The 24,247-nt window shown below is 41.6% G+C and overlaps 1 protein-coding gene across 2 annotated transcripts in view; it reads right to left on the bottom strand.

The window, feature by feature from the left end:
- Nucleotides 1-24,247, bottom strand: part of CLCN5 (chloride voltage-gated channel 5) — a 214,621-nt gene that overhangs the window by 129,312 nt on the left and 61,062 nt on the right. The window lies entirely within an intron of this gene.

The raw sequence follows: 24,247 nt of genomic DNA, 5'->3' as shown, positions 1-24,247 counted from the left end.
AAATCTATCAGTAGCCGAACCTAAAGGTGGGGATTCCAGGTAAAAGCTGAACTAGAGAGCTGCTGTCCTACCACGTTCTCAATAATGTCTGTGTGTTGTTCATAAGGTGTGCAAGAAATGTTATCCTGGTGGACAGCTAATCAACAAAGAAAGTCATCCAGCACAGACGTCTAGCGCACATGGAGGTGGACCTCTAGCTGGTAGAATAAGATAATGAGAGCTACGGTGAAGTGGCTCCTTACTGCTCCTCGGTTTTGTAGAATCACCCAACGGGTGCTGCTGCAGGTGGTCAGGGTTTAGCTTGGATCAATCTTTCCTTAGAAGTCAATCAGTCACAAAGTCTATGGAGTTGTAGAAGATTGAATGCTCCACGATCCAGAAATACGTAGTGAAACTGAAACCCCTCAAGTTTCTGGATAACTAATAGGCTACGGTGTAAAATAAGTTTTGACCTTTGGAACTTTATGCAGGATACTCTACCCCATATAAATTACAAATGGGTTTTTGCCCTTCAATAATGAGCATCTTAAGCCAGTATAAATTCACCACTTCACTCACAACCTCAATCTAAGGATGACAATTCGTCAAAGCAAGCTGAATGTTACCTTTCATCAACCAGACCACCTGTTGGACCTGGTCCTCTGCAGAGTCACCCCCAAACTATTTGCCCTTGCCCTCCACTTTTTTTTACTAAATTAGTTTTGTTGGCCTTAGCACTCTGGGCACTTTACCACTGCTAACCAGTGCTATAATGCTATAATAGATGTGCTCGCACCTTAAAAAAGGTCAAAATCAGCTTATATCCATTTGTCATATTTAATTTACTTGGGGAGCCCCTAGAAAAGTGTCGGTATCTGTGTCCAGGGCCTGTAAATTAAATGCTACTAGTGTGCCTGCAGCACTGATTGTGCGACCCACTGAAGTAGCCATTTCAACATGTCTTTGGCCTGCCACTGCAGCCTCTGTGGGTTTAGTTTTAAACTGCCATGGTAAAATAAACCTTTTGCCAGGCCCAAACCGTCCTTTTTAACACATTTAAGTCAACCTTAGGATAGGCCATAAACAGCCAATAGGTCAGGGTACAGTGTACTTAAGAAGTGAGATATGTAATGTTAATTTTTACACGTCCTGGAACTGAAAAACTCAAATTTGTTTTTCACTATTGCAAGGCCTACCTCTCCCATAGGATAACACTGGAGTTAACTCACTACATGTAATAAGATGTAATTTCCAAATAAGAGCAGGAAACTAGTTCATGTTTGGTGTCTTTGGAGTTGTAATGAAAAATCCTCTTCCATGGTAAAGTCAGATTTTACATTGCAATTTGGAAGATGGGGCTTTTGAAGTTGGTATTTTCCTGCCTTAGCCATGTACTGCCTATGTCTCTGGGTCACATCACTGGGTGTAGCTGACAGCTGGCCTTTGTGTATTCCTCCTAGACCGCCACACAATAATGAGCTTAGTTGTGCCTAATTCCACCTTCCAGAGGAAAGGCACCAGGTATAAAATATTGGCCCTTGGACACCAACTCTTCAATACACTTCTGGACCTCTGGATACTCTGCCAGGAAGAAGGACCGCTGTGCTGTTGAAAGCACAACCACCCTGCTGGACTGGTGCCCTCTTACCTGGTTGAGGAGGACTGGACTTGTATCTGTTGAACCCAGGAACCCAAAGTGCCTCCAAAGGATAGTTGGCTGGCCTCCTGACTACAGCCTCGGGTACAGAAGCCTCCAACAACCTGGAACCCAACACTTGGACTCTACGACTCCTGCCCTGCCAAGTGGCGCCATTCTAGTCTTGGGCCCTTGGAAGTGGTGCTGAAAGTGCGCTGCCCATTTATGGATCCAGTAGAACAGATGAATCTCATCTGCTGTGCAGCGTATTCCTGAGCAGAACTAACACATTGCCTCTGCTGCAAGGGTTCTCCCAACGCAAAAAAACTCTGCATCGACCTTGCAGCCCACATCAGAACTACTGCCGGTGCACAGCTTTGCCAAAGCTGGCCCTTGCCTCTCTCATCATGAGCAGTAGCCTTGACGACAACAAAGGTCCTTGCATCGCAGCTCCTCGGAACTGACACATCACCTCGACTACACGACAAATTTGATACTGGACTTCGCAATGCTCTGCAACCAGGACCTAAAGTACTCTGTTCAGTTGGCCTAACTGGATCCCTGTGGCCAGCCTGCGCTCCTTCACGGTCACTAGAACTTGTGACTTTGTATCGGTCTGCCACAGCCAGATATCCACAGTTGGCGCATTGTGCTTTTGGCACTATTTTTACTGAAATCTTAAAACCTGCAAATCTCCAGTTCTACAGATTGGACTTTTATTGTTTTGGTCTTGTTCTATTCAATATTTATTACTATATTTTTCTTAGTCTAGTTTAGGATCCTTTTGTGGTATGTTTTCACTGTGTTATTGTTTGAAGTGTTGCACAAATACTTTACTCATAAGCCTGAGTTCTCTGTGCAAGCTACCGGAGGGTCGAGCACAGGTATAATTTAGGGTTTGCTTGCGACTTCACCTTGACACGGATTGTGCTTCCTGCTTGAGTGGGTTTTCACTCCCCTCCCCTCCCCAACCAGAAAACCAATTTCTTACACCACCCTATTAATTAAGCTGTGGGTGGTACAAGAAAATCTGAAAATGCTTAATAATCCTACACGTCATTAACTCTGATTCACCCAAACAGAAAATTACTCTGTTGTCCATGACCGGTTGTTTTGGTATAGCCTTATGAGAGAAAAATCCCAACTTAAAAATTGTTTGAAATCCCATGCACATATTGCACCTCTGCCAGGAATACCTATGATCTACTACACTAAGGGCAGATCAAGAATATCTAAAGTCATAATAAGATCCATGCTGTTAATCACAAATTCTTCCCATCCCTTGCATGGCCAATCACCACACAGCAATGAAGTAACATAGGTGTTCTGCTCCTTCTGAACCAGTTTTTCGTAAACTGCTGAAGACTTATTTTTGATGCATAGGCTTTCTGCATAGGAGTTCAGTTAGTTTTCGTTTGTTCTGCATTTATGGCACTAGCCCTGGGGTGCTTCTTTGGAAGCAGTTGCGCGCTTTGTAAATCCTCTTGTATTGTATTATATGGAACTCCTGGCTCGTTATGCAAAGAACATACATTACAAACCTTCATTAGCAGTTCAACCTTGTCATCTTTCCCTCTCTCTCTGCCTGGGAACAATAAAGTGTCCCTCCATGGCCAGAGAAACAATTTGCTCCCACAGATCTCAGCTGTAACAGTATTTCCCTATGCAACACCCATATCGATGTACCCTTATGTATGTTTACATCTTCCATATATCATTAACTCACCCGGTCTACTTTTCCACGCAGCCCCAATTTTTTTCGCTGTCTTGAGCTTGCAACCCTTGTCAGCCATCTCAAATCCTAACGCCAGTCAAATAATTCTCACAACTTCAATAGATTCCTCTTAGCCAGTGTGGCATCTGTATCCTCTGCAAGCCCATGCATTAAAAGGAGCACAATGATGGGTACTCTATGTGTTGGAGTAGTGCATTCTGAGGCAAAACTGAAAAAAACCTCTCCCAGATGTTATGAAATCTGCCACTGATGAATGCTGTTTCCCCAATTTTTAACAGATCCCCAACTGTACTTAACAAGCGGTTAAGGGACGGTGGGCCATCATCTTTCCATCGATAGACAATCTTTGGTCTAGAGGATGCCAAGAGATTTGAGGTGAGATGGCATCTTATTAACCCCTTTAATGTGGGCGTCTGCCACGACCAGTGGCCGACACCAGGGAGGATTATATATTTTTTTAAACCCTGGGAGACACAGAAGTGCTTCCGTGTCTAGCCCGCCCACCACCCGCCCCTGCGGCGCACTGATGTCACAGTGTTGTTTTCCCCATCGGAGCAGGAAGCGGCCGGCCCCCTACCCCAATCCCCCCCCCCCCCCCCCCCTAATTTAAACTGTAGCTTTTAGGCAGCAATAAAGAAGTCAAGTAATTCTTGTGATTATGTTTCTGCTACAAAAGGATCAGACTTTTGTCTAGTGGCAGTTTTAGTGCCATAAAGAAGCGCAGAAGGTTTATATGCCTACTGCAAAGAGCAAATCTGTATTTTATGTAAATAGCCGAGTACGTTAGTAAAGTCAGCCACTACCTGCGCTATAATACAAATGAAATGTATGTGCAGGGTGGTGGGTGGCTATGGAGAGGTGAAGCGCACGTTTGCTGGGTGGTAATGGGGAAATCCGAGGAGGAGGACATGGAAGTGGGAGCAAAAATAATGATTGTTGGACTGGATACAGGAGGTGCTAAAGACTGTGACGTATGGTATGTGACAAGGTGTTTGACTGCCTTGAAAGAACGTGCTGATTGAGGCAAGAAGCGCAGGTAAGGTGGCCTCTACTGTTGCACATATCACACACACACACACCAGCCATTTTGTGACTGTCTATGCAGGCTAGTGTTTTAGAGCAACAGTTTAGCCAATAGCAGAGATGGCATCTTGATCGATGACTGCTGCTGCCGTCACTCTGGTTATAAAGGACAGCTCTGACATAGGATCAGAGACTGAGACAGCAGATACTGAGACAGCATCTGACGGATAGGACAATGGTGCAGACTCGGAGTGATTTTTCAGTTGGAGGAGTCCCATTGGATAACTCCTTCCAGTAAATTGTGAGGGAGGTGATGAGGGCAGTCCTGTTGTCCCTTCGCAAGCACAGTCTGTGCAACAGGGCAATTGTGGGTTAGCCCAACCCAGAGAGCAGGTGAATGCGGGGGCAAGCACAGAGAGGGTGCTCTCTTGGGAGCTTCCCAATTTAATTCAGCCCTGAATTCCACTGCCCAAATTGTATTGTGGAGACAACAAAGTTATCTATCACAAAACAAACTGGTTTTGTAAGGCAGGCACCTGTGTTTTTGGTCCTGGGTTCGGCAGCTATATAGGGAAACCTACTAAACCCAAACATTTCTGGAAACTAGACATCCGGGGGAGTCCACAGAGGTGTGACTTGAGTGGATTCCCCAAAGTTTTCTTACCCAGAATACCCTGCAAAGCTGAAATGTTGAATAAAAACTCAATTTTTCTTGCATTTCTGTCACACAAACTACAGAAATATGCTGTGATCCACAAAAGTTCTGCCACCCAGCGATTCCTCACCTGCCCTGATAAAAACACTACCCCACTTGAGTGCCTATACCTGCGTAAGGAATGGATCACCCCAGGGTCAACAGTTGCCTCATGTAAGTACCAACATTGACCGTTGTGTGATCTATTCCTGTCGCGGGCACTAGGCCTACCCACACAAGTGAGGTACCATTTTTGTCGGGAGACTTGGGGGAATGCTGGGTGGAAGGACATTTGTGGTTCCTCTCAGATTCTAGAACTTTCTATCACCGAAATTTGAGGATAAAGTGTTTTTTTTTTTTGTTTTCAAATATTGAGGTTAGCAAAGGATTCTGGGTAACAGAACCTGATCAGAGCCCCACAAGTCACCCCATCTTGGATTCCCCTAGGTGTCTAGTTTTCAAAACTGTGCAGGTTTGCTAGGTTTCCCTAGGTGCCAGCTGAGCTAGAGGCCAAAATACACAGCTAGGCACTTTGCAAAAAACACATCAGATTTCAATGTAAAAATGTGATGTGTCCATATTGCCTTTCCTGTCACAAGCATTAGGCCTAGCCACGCAAGTGAGGTACCATTTTTATCGGGAGACTTGGGGGAACACAGAATAGTACAACAACTGTTATTGCCCCTTGTCTTTCTCTAAATTTTTTCCTTCGAAATGTAAGACAGTGTGTAAAAAAGACATCTATTTGAGAAATGGCCTGTAATTCACATACTAGTATGGGCACCCCGGAATTCAGAGATGGGCAAATAACCACTGCTGCTCAATACCTTATCTTATGCCCATTTTGGAAATACAAAGGTTTTCTTGATACCTATTTTTCACTCTTTATATTTCACCAAATTAATTGCTGTATACCCGGTATAGAATGAAAACCCACTGCAAGGTGCAGCTCATTTATTGGCTCTGGGTACCTAGGGATCTTGATGAACCTACAAGCCCTATATATCCCTGCAACCAGAAGAGTCCAGCACATGTAACGGTATATTTCTTTAAAAAATCTGACATTGTAGGAAAAAAAGTTAGAGTAAAACGCTGAGAAAAATGGCTGTTTTTTTCAGCTCAATTTCAATTGTTTTTTTCCAGCGGTTATTTTCTGTAGGAAAACCTTGTAGGATCTAAACAAACGACCCCTTGCTGAATTCAGAATGTTGTCTACTTTTCAGAAACATTTAGCTTTCCGGGATCCAGTGTTGGTTTCACACCCATTCCTGTCACTAACTGGAAGGAGGATGAAAGCACCACAAATAGTAAAAATGAAGTATGTCCCAGTAAAATGCAAAAATTGTGCTGGAAAATGTGGTTTTCGGATTCAACTCTGTCTGTTCCTGAAAGCTGGGAAGATGGTGATTTTAGCCACGCAAACCCTTTGTTGATGCCATTTTCAGGGTAAAAACCACAAGCCTTCGTCGGCAGCCCTTTTTCCAATTTTTTTTTGAAAAAAAAACAATTTTAGGTGTATTTTGGCTAATTTCTTGGTCTCCTTCAGTGGAACCCAGAAACTCTGGGTACCTTTAGAATCCTAGGAAGTTGGAAAAAAAGGACGCAAATTTGGCATGGATAGCTTATGTGGCCAAAAAGTTATGAAGGCCTAAGCGCGAACTTCCCCAAATAGTTAAAAAAAAAAAAAAAAAGGGCTCAGCACGTGGTGGGAGGGGAAGGGGAATTTGGGGGGGGGGGGGGGGGGCTAAAAGGTTAAACTTCAAGAAAAAAGCGGGTCATTATCCACATTTCAGGGCAGTGAGGCCAGTGATGGTGCTGTTACTTTGGCTTTCTCATCAACTTCCAATTCTTGGATCCCTCCCCCAACTACTTAGTTAACATACTTTCTTTAGCGCCATGATGCACCAAAAGAGGGCATCTATCATTCATGCTTCTAAACCCGTCCTGATCTAGCAACAGCTTTTTAGTCCTGATTAATCACACCAATGTTGCCACCTTTTTGCTATTCACTGTTACGCTGGGATCACTTTAATTTTCTACTAATGCTCATTTCAGAGTCATTTCCCCAATGTTGCACGTGCAACACATCCTTTGTTGAATCTATACAGAATACTACCAAATAATTTCTTTCAGTTCCTCCAGATAACCTTTTCACCCTTCTGCCAGGGCTTTAAACAAAAAAAAAAAAAAAAAAAAAAATCACTATTTTTGTGTTTATCGCCAGATACAGAAAAGTCTTGGATTTCTCAGGCAAAACATGCTTTGCAAGCAAGGGTCTCGTGGTAGGGACCTAGTTTCAATTGCAATTCACCTTAGCCTGTGCTTGATCTGTCAAGTGTCTAAATTAGGAAATCTGCACGTGAGTTACTAAAACTAATTATTCATTCATTACTTTGGAATGCTATCAATTTTAACCCTTAAATAAGCCAGCAGAAACCTTTATACCGAATAGAAGGTTATCAGACATGATCAGTAATTCCCGTGAAACGGCCTTTTGTTGGTTTAAATACCAAGGTATTTAGCTCAGTAGTTAATATTTTCCAGGAGCACATTTTACAAACTTACCTTCAGTGCTTTCAGTGCTGAATCCAAAATGTCTGCCACGGTCACCATTTTTTTCTTTAGAACCTAGTTCGTCTTTACATGTTAAACCATTCATTACACTCTGCCATTCTGATGAACATTAAAAGGTAAATGTAGGCTGAACACCACTGGTTTTGCAAAATGTTCTGCTTACCACGTTCCTTTAAAATGCTTAACATTTTTTTAAGTAGACTTCAAGCACATACAATATTTTGCACACAAGGAAGCAGTCACTGGGTACAGTTAAATAAAGTCATGATGTGGAGAAACGTTTTGCTATTGAGCCATTATATATTAGCAATTCCACAAAGCATGAAAAAGCAATTATTAAAAATCTGTAAAAAAAAAAAAAAAAATGCCCTGACATCATTGATCTCAAAAGGCAGTGTTCAATAATGTGGGCAGAACATTGGAATCCAATGGAGACAGAAAAGAAGAGGGTGGTAACTAATAGGAACATTTGCACACTTAATCATTACTTATGGTCTTATCTGCATAACACACTATCGAACATACAATGTAACTGATTAGTCTTCAGTGGCTCTGCTGCAAGCCACATACCGGACCATGCCATACCTCCACACCTCCACACCTAACCCAGGCCTCCAGCGCCGCCCTCTGACAGCACCAGTACCACCAGCCACCCACCAGGCTGCAGGGGCGTGACCCGGCAAAATGAGGTCATGAGCGGGACCAGCCACTCCTCCGGTTCCTCCTGTGTGGGCTGCAAGCGGCTACTCCCTGCCCCCTACTGCAACAGCCTCTACTCTGGCTCCGGCAGGGGGTCCTACCCCTTGCACCCATACTCTGTGCACCGCCTCCTGCCTCTGACTCCGCGTTCGGCTTCTCAGCTCCGCCCTGTTCACACGACTCACTACCACAATTGCCATCTAGGTTTTACCAATGGCAGTACAAACAAGAGACGTGTGCCAACTGGCAACATCAATACCATGAATCATAAGAGATATTAATCGACCAAAGAACAACAACATAAAGAACCAATTTGTAGTGGGTACTCCCAGGGTGCTGCGTAAATAGAACATACATACACATATCCATGCATACTAGGCGATCTAAGAAGTACCAACCACCCTTCCATGCTGCAGTAAATTACTACCATAATAACGGTCTCCTCACTTGCAGTCACATAAAAAAATAGCACAGGTTTTGCAAATGTTTATATGTGCGAGGTCACAGCAAGGTGGCATCACAGACACTGTACAGCAACGGAAGACGGTTCACCGCCCTTATCACAACCACTTTAGGGTAGGACCAGTGCTGAAGCTGCAAGGCCACGAATATTCCAGCTCGCCACACAAATTCTCTCCCGGGGGGGCTCAACACATTATGTGCCCCTTCCTCAGGCATATGTCAGCGATTTTCAGGCCTAGGTTTCAGGTGGCCGTTCTGGTCTACCGAACATCACAATGCACAGCACGTGTGTGCATCACCACACACTTCAGATCCTGCGCCCCGGATCCTGGGGGAAGAAACGCCTAACTAGTCAGAAAGAGTTACCTCTAATTAGAAGTCTACTAAATGCCTTATTGACTGCAGCACGTTGCTGAAGTGCACTCAGTTATAGAACTGGTTAGTGTGAAGCCCAAACCGGAAGTAACCATCCCATGGGCGTTAGCCGACCCCTCCCTCTGCGTGAAGCTTGTTACAATGAGCCTCATAAATAATTAAAAGTGAGCACTATTAATAACCGGTGTGCTATCAAAGATGCACGTGACCCGCACGAGCAGGAGAGAAGCTGTACATACTGTGTCGAGTTAAGTGCCGCCCTCTCACAGGACAGGATGAAAAAAAATATGAAACTGGCTCTGGGACACAAGTTGGTTCTGGCAACGATGGAAGGCTTCCCCAGAACAAGCTGCCAGCGGGTATTTCCGGCTCTGGCATGGGTCCTCCCAGCCTGGGCTGCTGATTCACTCTTCTGTTGAGCCTGGAAGGGGATGTTAGTCGAGACCTAAGAGGAAGAGAAAACGCCGAGTGTAACGAGCCCGGGGAAGAGCAGAGATCCCCATCACTTGCTATGGACGCCGACAACCCCAAACAGAACGGGTTTATTGCAAAACGTTTTATTTATCAAAAACAAAAATGAGCGATAAAAGAAATACGGCTAATACAACTCTGGAATCTCAAATTAGAGGAGAGGCGGCCAGCGTCAGTCAAGTCCCATGATCCAGATTTTCATGCTGTCCGCATAAATTACTTTTTTTTTTTATAAATAAAGTTAAATGGAAGTATTTACAGTCACTAGTTATTTTAAAACCTGGAATAGACCCCTTGGACTGTAGTCATTGCCAAAGGATAGGCAAATGCACAAATGTGCACAAATGCAGATGTACATTGTTGACTAGAACAACCACATCTAGGACAGAGAGTTCACATCATAATCAGAACCCAGCATGGCCCGCACAAGAACCTGGAACCAGAGGCTGACATTCAAGGAGAACCCAAGGGGGGCCTGAAGCCGACAGTCTCAAAGTTGGATGTTTGAAAGGCCACCTGGAAGACCGGGTAAGAGCAAAGAGGTGGGCTTGGAACGGAGGACATACCGCTAATCTAGGAGTAAGAGGAGGGTGGTGTGAACCACCCTATTTATAAGGAGGGTTTTCAATTTACTGTAAGGGGAAGAAACGGAGGAGCAAGTTATTGGGCTAACACTGTAATCCTACAGGGCCAGCCCCTCCAACTGGAAGAAAGATGTGACATCTCTGCAGCAGACCTACGGAAGGAAGTTACAGCATCTTCATGGAAATCACGTGTAGTACTTCACCTCTGGTCACACTGATCCGGAGAAGGCACAGAGGATGAAAACGTGACGACCGAGTGAAGGAACCAGGATTGACACACATCATACTTTAAGAGCTGGAAGCATCATACTCCACCGTAAGGGCATAGCCTGTGCACTGTCCTATTAAAGGCCTTTGTAGACCACACTGATGGTCAGGTGAAACCAGGAGTTGGAACCAGTTGCAAAATATGGTGTTGAAAGTGGCCTAGCCTGCATCAACACAACTTTACTCTTTAAACCTGTCTAACAAATGTATATTTACTCTCGGTTGAATATATGTGTGTGTGTATATATATATATATATATATATATATTTTAACATCACCAACTGGCCGCATGAGAAATCGCGCACTCTGACTGCCGGTGCTGAGGAAGGAGTTAGCAACCCAAACTCCCATTAATCCAATCACCAAAATGAATAATTGCACTCCAGGAAGATGTTTTTTCAGCCTTTAATTGCCATAATTGTAAATAGTGCTACCACCATTCAACGCGTTTCAACCTAAAAAAGGTCTTGATCACAGGTTAAAAAAAACCATCTCCTTCCCTCACATTTATATAGTTCCTTAGTACATAGCTATAAACTTGCATTCTGGGTCATGTAGTTTTTAAAAAAAATATACACACACACGTGTGTATGTTATTCTAAGCTTAACATTTTCGTAGGTCATTGCATAGCTCCTAGATAAGTTGGTCTATTACATACTTATGAATCCCTGCTCTCGTTTTTATATCACACTGATCAAATGTTTTATTATCATAATCATTTGGCTATTCAAAATTGAGGAAAGATAAATAAATGTTAGAAAAGCACACTTAATAATTAACTTCAAATATATTACAAGTCTGTGTTTGTACAATACTACTTTTCTTCTCATATTATACCCATTATTATATACCTTGAACATATATTCCCTTACTATGTATTTACATATCTATTACTCTAGTCCTACTGTACTAGAGAAAAATAAAAATATAATATATAACTAAAATTCAAATTATAAAGTAAATGATAATGAATAAATTAAATAAAAATAATGATATAGATATATATACACACATACACATATATATACACACATACACATATATATACACACATATATATATATACACACACACACATATATATATACACACGCACATACATATACACACACACATATATATACACACATATACACACACACACACACACACACACACAAAAAACTATAAATAAATAAAAAATAATATAAATGTACTCCCTTGTAAGCTTTACTTTGTCTACCCATCACCCTAGCTCATGGCTCTATTAATCTATTCTCCATCCCCACTCTGTCCATTCTACTACTTTAATTTCCAAAATAACTCTGCCTAAGCTCTTTCCTCCTCTTCCTCAAACCTCCGACGTGGGACCAGTGCTCCCCATGCCACTGGAATCAAGCTAGCCTGGCTGATGAAGAGTGATACCCTGAAACCGGACCTAGGATGCTTGTTTCCAGTCCAGGGAGGACCTGGCTTTGCCGTTCGGGCTGGACTGTTCCCAGGGGGAACAGGGTCAAGACTGATTTGCATATGGCTGGGTACAAAATGGAACAGGTAGTAAAAAAAACGATGGATTTAGGCCCAGATCTCTGTACTGGGGTGAATGTTTGACACTGTTCAGCATTCCATCCATCACTTGTTCTTTTAGCATAGGATTTGAGTGACAAACTGCAGCAAACAACAACAAACTCAACGCTGGAGTGGATAAGTATGCTTTGAAGCACTTCTTGATGCTCTGAGGTCAAATTCATGAGGCAACACCATCAACCCAGACTAAACAAAGCGATCAACGCAGCTTAACTATACTAAGCAAGCTGGAGAACTGGAAACAAAAGGAAACCTCACACTTCTGCCATCATAAACGAGAAATAGGCTGTGAAAGCCAAACAAAAAATGAAATCCTTTCTCGGATTCAACTTCACACGCTGGGAAAGCCTGTAGCAACAGGTACTTATGATGAGGCAACCAAGACCTTCCATGGTGTTTTGATTAAAGCCAAAGCTGGGTCACTGTCCACACTCTGCGTATCTTTTTTAAGCAATAAGAAATTTAAATTTAGAGACTTTGATTACCAGCATACATGGTAATAAGAATCATGCTCCAATTTAAGAGATTTAGGCGAAAGCAGTGTTCCAACATTTAAAGAGTGTGCAGGCCTTTCCATTCAAACTCTGACATGGATAGACTGTTGCAGGTTATCCTGCTTTGCCTGGGATTGAATCACTAGCTAGCTGGTAGAATGAGACTCCCCTCCTAGGGAGTACTGAACCCGGAGGAAGAAGGTATGTAGAACACCGAGTGCTACAACTGTGTAACCAATGCATTACTGAAATTCACTAGAAATGGTGTACAAAAATGCATTCAAAAGGGGTTAGGTGCATTTATAACACAGACACACTTGAAAGCCAAATAAACAATAGAACAACATCACCAGTTTACTAAATTATTAAGAAAAATAATTGCAGGGTTCATGCTAATATATGTTGTTGGGAAGTAAGAGCAATATTCAAACAACACCCCAGGAAGTGCTGGAAAGACTCCAGGCATCTGCCCTGCAAATGGCACATGCACAGACCCTTTCCACTATTTACAGTGAATATGTCCAAGGAAAGGTGGAGATGAAGGGAGCAACAGATTGAGGAAGTCTGAGCAGAAAGGAGAGCTTTAGAGTAGTGGTTCAACATCTGACTTCTGTGAACCTCCACTTAATCATCTCTGGAACCAGGGGACCCCTATTAAGTCATAATGTAGAGGCAGGGACCCTGGCTAAGCATTCACAATGATTTGAAACACAAAACAATACCCAGAAATACAGAAACAAGCATTCATAAAACATACAGACAAATGCTGGAATATTGTAAATAATAAAGTAAATAATAAGTAAATATAGTAAATAAAGGTGATTAGATGTATTACCACTTATACTGCCGGCTCCAAAGTAATGGTGAATATTTTAAAGCAGTATTGGCATTTGATTAGGACGGACAGGGTGATAGGTTCGTTAAAGGGGCACTATCCGAGGATAACGTACAGGAAGAGTCAATCTCTACGGGATATATTAGTACACAGTTATGAAAATAAAAGTAAGAGTGAAAGTATGGGATTTTTGAAAGATAAAGGTTTTTATAAATGCATGAGGTGTAAGGCATGTAAGTACAGTAAAAATTGCAAGACATATATGCTGCCCACAGGGGAGGAGAAGGAAATTAATAGATTTATAAACTGCAATTCGGACTATACAGTGTATGTTATCAAATGTCCATGTAACCTGTGTTATGTGGGCAGCACAATTTTTCCTGTGAAGAAACGGATATTGGAACATTGGCGGGCAATTAAAAATAATGACTCCAATTATCCCATAGCTCGACATTGTAAACAATTTCATGAGGGGAAAGTTGATGATATGTTATTTTTTGGGATTGACAGGGCTGTGCTATCCCCGCGAGGAGGAGACAGGGAACGGATTTTGTGGAAAATGGAATCGGAATACATTATCAGACTCAATAGCAGAGCCCCGTGGGGGCTGAACCAGGATGAAGAACTGTATGTACATGTGGGTTAATGGATAGTATATGAGAACCAGGCGCTGTATATGTAAGCTGGCACCAATACCCTCGTTTATGAAATAAATTGAAAGGTTTGTTTTGTTATGACTAATATACATAATAATTTTTGATGCTAATGAGGTAGTAGATATCACTGTAAAAAATATTTTTTGAAAGTAAATAAGTTTGTTGATATTATTAGAAATAAAAAGTCAAAATAGGGTTTAAATATTAAAAATATTAAGAGGATGGTAGGAAGAAGGATATTTGTGTATATATATATATATATATATATATATATATATATATTTTCTATATTTAGTAGAAATGATATAAAAGTGACGTTATTGGGAAATTAAAAATAATTATGAGATTGAGATAATGTATGAATAATGGAGAAATTGCTTTAGGAATTATAGTGGGGTGTTTAGAATTTTTGGTGTTGAGGATTGTTAAAATAAAATTATAGGATTTTTTCTATGTCTAATGAGGAACAGGATATAAGGAGGGGGGAGGGGCGGTGCAGTTTGTAGATATGTTTAGTTGGAGTAAGGTGGGCTTTGACAAAGACCGTCTTGGTTGAAACGCGTTAGCCCAGAACCTTTGGATTGATGTTATCGTGTTTTCGGTGTGGAATAAATTAATTATTATGCAGCAGTACAGAGTGCCGGCGTTCTCTTTCAAGAGTATAGACTGAAAGAAAAATTGGATATATATATATATATATAGATATATATATAGATATATATATATATAAATAATGGGAAGGTTGGAGCTTTTCTAGCTTCAAAGGAGGCCACTCATAGTCCATACTATATTCTGTTTGGTGCATTTGGACTGCTCCCACAAATCTATCTGAGAAAACCAACTTAAGTTTTAGTCTCCAATTATAAATTCCTTCAAATTGACAGTACGTTCTGTTTAAAGTTTTCCAATTTGCTTATTTCTATACACTTTAACTTTTTAATGTTATATAATTTGCTAAGCAGTTGCGGATCCCTTGAGAAGGCTTTGTGGACTCCAGGGGTCTCCGGACCACAGGGTAAAAAGCACTGCTTTAAAGGAGCAATGAAGAGGTAAGTGGGACATGAAGTCAAGGAAATAAGAGGGGAAGCTGCAAGGGATGCCATTGAAAGTGGTAAGCAATAGAGGAATGGGGGGTGGTTAGAAAGAGAGGAGGAAAGTGGAAGGCTTTGGCGATCTACTGCTGAAATAAGAAAAAAAAAAAAAAAACACAGAACGCATACTACAAGGCAAACACGGAAATCGAATCAAAGGATCAAGGAGAGTTTGCCAAAAACTAGTTGAACGCTGCTAAAAACTGACATTTTCAGTTTCTTACCTAATTATCTAATTATCCCCCCCCCCCCAAATATCCACGGGTCAATGCAGTTGCCAAAAATGGATGGTAAGTAAAAGCTTAAGGCAAAAATTTAATTTGTGCTCACTTTAAAAGCGTCTTCAACTATGGACCCCCTTCAAGCAACTTCATAAATAGCTTTGATCTAACTGTATATATTTTAATCGGAGTAATGTTAGACATGTTAAAACATTTCAATGTCATTCACTCTATTATGGAATAACTTCTACAAAACCAAAGTTGTTCTAAAATGTGTAGATTATTACCTGATCCTTCCCTATGGAGTGTGTTACCTATCAAAAATGATATATGTAGAGTTTCAAAGTAAACTATTCCAATCATTTGTGGAAATCCATCTAAAATAGAAGAGGTTATAAGGCTCCAGTTAATGATGACAGATCATCTTCAAACAAATTTTACCTGCAACCCGGTGACTGGGCGGTAACGTTTAAAATTAGTGTTGTGTTGAGGGGCAATGCTGAATCCACCACAACATTATTGAAAATATACACACATGCTAATCAAACACCAATTTACTAAATCCTAGTTTTCTAATTGGCGGTCCCTCTCATATATACTCAAATACATACATTTATTTTACACAGTGGCGGTCACCACTGTGTAAATTTAGTAAGATCAGAGTTTCCAAGTTATTATAGGAAAGGCGTTTGTTTTGCTAATAACTGCAGCGACGTTTGACAATTCTTCACAAAACTTTGGAAAAAGTTTATCTACCTCAAATTAGTTCTGATAGTTTTGGGGGGGATCCTTCAAGTGGGGCAGGAAGAAAGTTCAAAAATGCGTTTCCCACGTAATTTCCCATAGGAAGTAGATGCAATGCAGGAAAAAAAAAAAAAAAAAAAAAAAACAGCTGAACAGAATTACATCAAGTTTGGCAGAAAGCTGGATCTTTACTCAAAGTGTGCATTTGGTGTAAATCTGTTCAGTGGTTATTTTTATTTTTTTTAGAAAATAAAGGTCAAAATATAGTGATATTTGCAGTAAAGTATCGATGATATACTACAAATCAGCAGAGGTTTTTTTTTTTTTTTTTTTTTTTTTTTTAAACCCCGACAGACTCTCTGGTCCTGCAGCACTGAGAAATCGGATTGGCTGAGCACAACATCAGCAGAAATGTGGCCCCCATTTCATGTCTCAGAAAGCTTGCTAAAAAAACAAAAATAAAAATTGTAATTAGGCAGGGTAGGCATACCCAGAATCCCCTCGCTATTTAACATCATGAGTGATGTAACTGTAAGATGATAAACAGTGCATGGCCAAGGATTAAGTTATAGTTAGGAAAGTCAACTAGAACTAGTGAGTTTATTTTGTTTTTGAAACAGTAGTTTTTATATTATTACAAGGTCCAACTATAAGGTCACTCCAACGTTTGTTTTTCCAGTGCATGTCTAGTGTGTTTTTTTTTTTTTTACATTTAAGCTAAAATCTTACCACATTACATAATTAAGTGTACATTTTATATAATGATGTATGGAAAATCAGGTGTGCTTGATTTTGCTGATTGATGGTCTAGTAATTTGTATTCATTTTCTTATGTAGTATGACTGGCATTTGTTTATCGGCGTCCTTTTATGCCATCCTCAGAGTACCATAACCCAGCTGCGACAGTTCGCTGGAGTGTACTTGAATGGCTCAAGAGAGCTCAATGTTTAGTTTAGATGTGGTTTGGCTAGAATAATGTGAAGGGAAAAGGAGTGATCTTGAGAAAGTTCTTTGAAGTTTCTTGTGTATAGGGATAGCTGTTTAGGTTGCTTGCATAGTCAGTGATTTTTTAATTTTTTTTAATAAAACATCACATTGACTGGTTTTCCATCATTTGTGAATTATGAACTATCTCCCTTCTAAGATATTCATTCATCAGAAACAAGAGGCACAAGCATCAAGGGACAGCAGCAGAAAAAAAAATCAGCGGAGGTGGAGCCTTGTGTTCTCTGAATACTGTCTCAAATTACTGGCAGGTAGAACAGCAGCTCTAGCACTGCAATAGGTTCTCAACACTCCCTATAGCTCGTGCTTCTGGTTACTGAGAACTTTGGTAAAAGCTGGGTTTGGCCTGGGGGAGGGATTAAATTCACACTTTTAAACTGGAATGGGAGCGGTACGGCCACTCCAGCACAGAAACACAGAATCCGTGCATACTTAAGAAGCAGCTCGTTCACAAAGTCATTTTGCCAGAAACCCCATCACAGGAGAAAGAAATTTTAAAAATGCTGAAGGGGACAAAATGTGGCTTAGAGCAAGCGCGGATATGTAGTGGAGATTTTAGCTATGTGGCTGGTACCGGCTGGGATATATCTGAGCCCAAGTACCATATTGGCCCACAACCTTAGAACCTGGCTGAATGACTGGACCTGACGAGATTCCTAGAAGAACGTAAATCTGGAATGACAGGAAATATTCATCTTTCTCATCAGTGCTCTCCACACCAGGGTGAACACGTTTATCACATCAACGTGTAAGACTGGGAAGACCGTCACTATTGAATTTCTTTGTAGGAAAATATAGGACCACTCTCCCTACTCTATATGCCAACTTGGGGCAAGACACTACCACAAATTTTAACCCAGAGGTTAAAGCCTCGACTTCTCCTTAAATAGCACAGTTAAGGAGACAATTTCAATTACTGCATGATAAGGAGCGAATGTGAATGATACTAGGACGTTTTGGGAGACAATTACAGTGGTGGTGAGGGGGACGTGAATACAAACACTTTGCAGGGCCAGGCCACTGTTACATAGGGTGTCAGGAGCACAAGACGACACAATGAAGGAGCAGGAATATAAAAACGTCCACCACAGATGACTCACGGAAGTACTCTCTACTCGTGAACAAGGAAAAGTACGCAGAGACACTAGAGAGCATGATGTGCGGTCTACAGACCTCAGACAGAAAACAAATGCTGAACTGATAAAATGGGCAAACCACTGGCTCATATAAAGTGAGTCTGCTCTTTGAGGGTGGGGAAGGCAGTGGACTACTTGCAAAAGACTCCCTTACCTACACACTCAGATATTTCCATTTTGATGGCAGATGCAAAAAAAAAACAAATCAAAAAAAAAAAATCAATCATTCTTTGACTCAATGCTAGGAAGATCACAGGCAGCTTCCCAGTTGAGTTTTATGCCACATATGATGGATTATTTGACTCTCCACTTTAGGATCTCTAAAATGGCTCCATAAAGCCTATGAACATCCCTGCGTCCACAAAACTGGCACTCATAGTGGTTCTCCCCAAATCAGAAATTGACACAGGCATGACCTAACGTCCACTAGCCTACGCTAAAGAGGGATAACAAACACTGAGCTAAAATCCTGGTCTCTCCAGAGCTGAAGATACTTCCATCATCAGTACACAGAGATGAATTAGCATTTGTACTGCGGAGGATCATGTCTTGCAGCCAGAAGAGACTGGTGTATATGATGGAGGGCTTAAGAGAAGTTGGTTAGACGTCTGCAGTGGCAGTGATCCAGAAGGACCTGAAACTACTGTCAGGAAATGTATCCATGTCACACTCACTTGCATGGACTTTGGGCACCATTTTTTTTTTTTTTTTTTTTTTTTTTAAGTGGCTCAAACTGCCATGTACTGACCCCATGGCAACAAAAGTCAGAACGGGAGCGTAAGATTTGAAAAATGCAAAGAGATATCCGGACAGGGCTGTCCATGGTCACGTTTGATCTTTGTGCCTACAACAGAACTACTAGAGTGAAAGGTGAGGAGTGATGCGGGGGGGCATAAAGGGGTGGATCTTATAGGGAAAGACTCATCACTACTGTTCTGTATTCTTCTATTTTTTTCAGACCCCATTAGGGAAATTATTACAATCCACCAGATATTAAAGCAATTTAGGCACGTCCCGAGCCCCCAACTGAACAAGGCCAATCCCATCTATTTCTCTTGAAGAAAGGAGCAAAAAGAGACACCACGTAGAATTAACAGCAGGGAGGAGAATGGGTCCCAGACACGTAAATATTTGGCTGCAACCAACAACAGAGGACAAAAATGTGACAAAAATGTGATGGATGGAAACCACACATGCGGCTGGTCAGCAATGCAAAGGACTTTCTAACCTAGGCTCCCGATATCAGTGAAGGAAAGTGCTTCTAACAAATATTGCAGGGATCTGTATACATTTTGGTAACGTACTTAAAATGGGTATAGAAGTAGACTGATGGTTGTCTTGAACAACCTTTTTGTTTAAGTGGCAGATGGAGGACTTTGTGTTCCTGATCAAGAGCTTTATTTTTAGCCAAAACTACTTCAATGGAGAGCCTAATGGATGGCAGTACCAGACACCAAATGCTGTCTCCATCACTAGAACTCTGGTACCAATCATCCTGGCTACGGCCAGCAAGTGAATTTAGCCTTCTTTAAGCCAAACTGGTAATTAAGTGGCACAACAAAAGCAATCTCACAAGTTTACCACATACTAGCCATGAAAGGCCTAGAAACATTTATTGCTCTAAAATCTAACTGGGGGAAAGACACAGGTACATTAAGTGTCTATAAATGGTACAAGGCAAAAATCAACCTGGGAGGCAGCAGGGATCGGCACACACAGTGACACGTTTGCTTCAACAGATATGGCTTTCTGAATCTAAAAAGCCTCTCAACCGTGCACTACAAGTACCAGTCACACTAGGTGCAGGGCGTAAAGCAGGGACTCAAATCTACCGAGTCCTCACATTGTCAAATATGTCTGATACGGTGCAAAACAAACTGAAATGGAAGACCATGCAGGTAAACTGTTAAGGGTCTAGGAGTGGGTCAGGGTCAAAGGATTCCCAAAACCTATCTAGAAACACAAGGTATAAGCATATTTGCTTTAATTACTTCCAACATGCATACCAGACTCCATTGAATTTGCACCAAATTGATTCAAAGATTCCCAGAGAGAGACCTATATGTAGGGAGGAGACAGCATTTCTTCCATACAGTATGACGTGCAGAAAACTGGTAGACTAATGGGAGACTGTTACAACAAAGCTGTAATGGGCAGATCCAATTTGAGCGACTTCACAATGTGTTTACCAGGAGATAGGCCCAGATACAAGGAACTATAACAGAATATAAGTTCACACATATATATATAACAATGATACAGTAAACCTTAAGTACCAAATTTCCAGTTGTGTACTCCTGTTTTCTGTAATGATATACTAACAGCAAATCTGTTTTACCTCCCTGTGCTGTCCAGGTAAGTGGAAAGTCTCCATCTGCACCTACTCCAATTGATCAACGAACGTGCTGGCCCAGCCGCACTTTACCTAAAACCCAATGTTTACTACAAGTTCACAAAATAATTTTGTATCAAAGGTATATCAGGTAAAAGTCTTGAACTCACTGCCCATTTTCTCATTGGATTCTTCAATTATATAAATTACGCTCCATTCATCTTTTTGCACCTTTTTGGTCAAGAAATACATATATCGCTATATTGTTTGATTTACAAAACCCCTGATGAAGGGTCACATGACCTGAAATGCATTGGGAATTGGTAAATACGAATCACTGTATGATGTATAAAATGGCATTGTGTTCATGACGCGTCGCTGAACATATGGCTGAAAATAATTTGCAAAAAGATGAATGGGGCTTAAGTCTTAGAATCGAAGAATCCAATGAGAAAAGTGAACAGTAAATAAGAAAGTTTAACAGATACACTTTTGATGGAAGATTATTTTGAGAACTTGTAGAAAAAAGAAAAAAAAAAAGAGCCGGAATATAATCGATAAAGTAAACCTTGCCATATAAAATAAGAATATAGCAAGTCACCCAGGAGTTCCAGGACTGTAAACCGGAATGAGGACAAGGCAAGTTCCTTTCTTTATGACCAGCAGACCTCTGAGATGACTTGCAATATTTTAATGTGGAGCAGGTGTTACTTCATTTTCATATAAAACATGGTCACACCGTCAGCCTTTTCACAAAACGATTAAATCCTTTATGCTTTACTCTTTCCCGTTAATTGAAGCCTCGATGAATATAAAAGCAGAACCTCTACAGCAAAATTTAAAACACACCATAAAGCAGTTGGTAGTTTTTGCCAAAAGATATTAAGATCACTTTCATGGAACTCAATTTACAAAAATGTTGTTTTGAAACATTGAGAAATTCTAACTTTCCTTTAACGACCTCTAGAGTGAAAAACAAAACAACCGTGTTAGCATGAACATTTTCTTTCTGCTGAATGATTCCAATTTTCCAAAAATATCATAAAGAAAGAAAAGCCAGTTCCTATTTTCCTTTTTAGGGTCGAGACTGCGTTGCATGCGCTCGCGCATGCGTATCGCAGCGAGACTCTTTTGTATTTAGAAAAGGGCTCGGAGCCCTGTCAACTTCACGTCAGTGTTTTTTATTGGTTCGTGGGCTTCCCTAATAAAATCTGCTTGCTTTCATTAGTCGAAGGCACCCATATGTCATGTCTTTTCCGGTGGCAAGCCCTCCTCGAGCGCAGCGACCAAGTACAGAAAACATGCGAGGCTTGCTGTTTTCCATCAGGCTCGTGGACTTTTTTTTCCTCTAATTTACGAGCGCGATCTCGCTTGGCAGAAGTTGCGCGCTTTACATACTTGATTTCACTTTTTCGGGTTATGTACATAAATGTACTTTTGCCCGATAGGTGAAAAGTCGGGTTAAGAGTTTACAACGCGATCAGCTCTAACATGAGCAAACGTGAGACCCGTTGCATTGTAAATGCTTGTTTAAACCGCACCCGCAACTATGTTCCGGGACCTGACTTTCATTCCTGCTGCCGGTTCTGGCAGTAGGCACTGTGATGGCAGAACTCAACTGTAATAAATTATTACAGTTCAGCAGCTACTTCATTTCTTCATTATCGGTGTCTAAGTGTGTCCCACGTCGCCTGTAATAAAAAGACATTAAAAGAGATGGGATTTTATACAAGGATCTACATGTGGTAAACGTACCCGCAGCTGTACACATTATGAAGGATATTGCAAGCCACCATAAGTTCTATGACCATACAGAGGAACGAGGCCAAAGGCTCAGCACTAGAGGTGTCCCACAGTGTGCCTTTGCTGCAGACATGCTTTTCTGTGCCAGAGGTCTCCAGCAGGTGTGCTCTTCATCCAGACATAGCTTCTCAGTGCTAGAGGCCTCCATCAGTGTGCCGTTCCCCCAGACATAGCTTCTTGGTGCTTTAAGAATCCAGCAATTTGCCTCCAGATATGCATTCTCAGAGCTAGAGGGCTCAAGCAGTACACTCTTCCACAGATGCAGCTTCTCGGTGCTAGAGAGTCCAGGAGTATGCACTTACCAAACAAATCTACAAAAGTTCTTCGTAATCCTATGTAGACATATATGTGGTACTTCTATAGCTCAAACCTAGCCAGAAGGCAGCAGAGATCGGACGTCTCCTTTGTAGTTCCCTCTCAATCCAACAGCAGCAGTGAAAGTCATCAGATATGTCTTGATAGTGCATAAAGAAGTAGTCATTGTGATATTCCTTCAAGAGTCTCAGCTCACTGGTTTAGGATTCCAGATTAACTCTGTTTACTCTAGCAGGGTCTTCTCTGTACGAGAAGGTACAACTGCAAACCAGTACTATCTGGCCACTGGGTTTCATTTTTCACTATTATGCTTCTAACCAATGAGATTTTTGATCTCAACACATTTATAGGAAGGGGAGGATTTCGACAGTAAGTGACCTGGCGTTTGCGCTGGATTGCTACTGTAAGAAATTAGGTTACTGGTTGAAGGGTGCAAAACCTTACTCAAAGCAGGAACCACAATCCGGGCCTAGGTTAAGTCACAAGCAAACACTCAAACTAACCTGTGCTCAAACCTGTAGTAGCTTGGCACAGAACAGTTAGGCTTAACTTAGCGGAAATTTCTAAAGTATTAATGCAGCACTTCGAACAATAAAAGTGAAAACATGACAAGAAAATACACCAATTTAGAAAAGATGTTTTTAATGTATACACCAAGACCAAACTGACAAAAATGTAATCAGTAGAACCTAAGATATGCAATTTTAAAGATTTAAGTAGCGCCAAAAAACACAAAGCGCCAACTGTGGTTTTGTGGTTGGGCTAGACTGGGTCAAAGCCACAACTTTAGGCTGACCACTATGGCGCCCAGACAATCTACAGAAACCCAGTTAGGCCCACTGAACAAGAGTATCATAAATCGAGGTTGCAAAGAGATGCACAGCCCCGTGTTGACGATGTGTGGCAATGAGAGGCCGGGCTAGGAGATGCATCATGAAGCGGAGGTTCTGGGGAGCTGCGAAGTGTTAGGCAATGTCCTTGTGTGAAGATGCGTTGCCCAGCAGCAGTTTCTATGGCTGTGTTAGGTGAGGTGATGTCCGTGTGTGGAGATGCGTTTGGCAGGGGTAGTTCCAATGGGCTGCTGTAGGAGATGCAGAATCCTTGCGCCTAGAAAGACTGCACACCAGTGGCAATGCAACTGTTCTGCAGGAGGTGCGCCGCCAAGGGGAAGTGTTGGATCAGCTGAATCCACAGACGGGCTGGCAGAGAACCCTCCGGTCCACTTCCAAAGGTCCAGGACTGATGTGGCTCCAGTTGGGAGTGCTGGACTCACAGGTAGCAGAGTCCATGTGTTGGGTTCAAGCTTGTTGGAAGCCTGAAATGTCCCTGAGGCTTCTGTTCCGAAGGGCCAGTCTACTAGCCCTTGAAGTCACCCTGGGGTCCTGGGTTCAGAGATGCATGTCCAGTCACTCAGACAAAACAGGAGCAAGTCAGCAGAGTAGAGCATCAGTCCTTCAAAGCAGCAGCTCAGTAGAGTGGCAGTCCTTTGAGCAGCACAGCAGTCCTTTTTTCCTGTCAGTCACAGGTCACAAAATGTACTGAAGAGCT

Source organism: Pleurodeles waltl, chromosome 10, assembly GCF_031143425.1.
Source record: "Pleurodeles waltl isolate 20211129_DDA chromosome 10, aPleWal1.hap1.20221129, whole genome shotgun sequence".
Taxonomy (NCBI): Eukaryota; Metazoa; Chordata; class Amphibia; order Caudata; family Salamandridae; genus Pleurodeles; species Pleurodeles waltl.
This window is presented reverse-complemented; position numbering and strand designations above follow the sequence as displayed.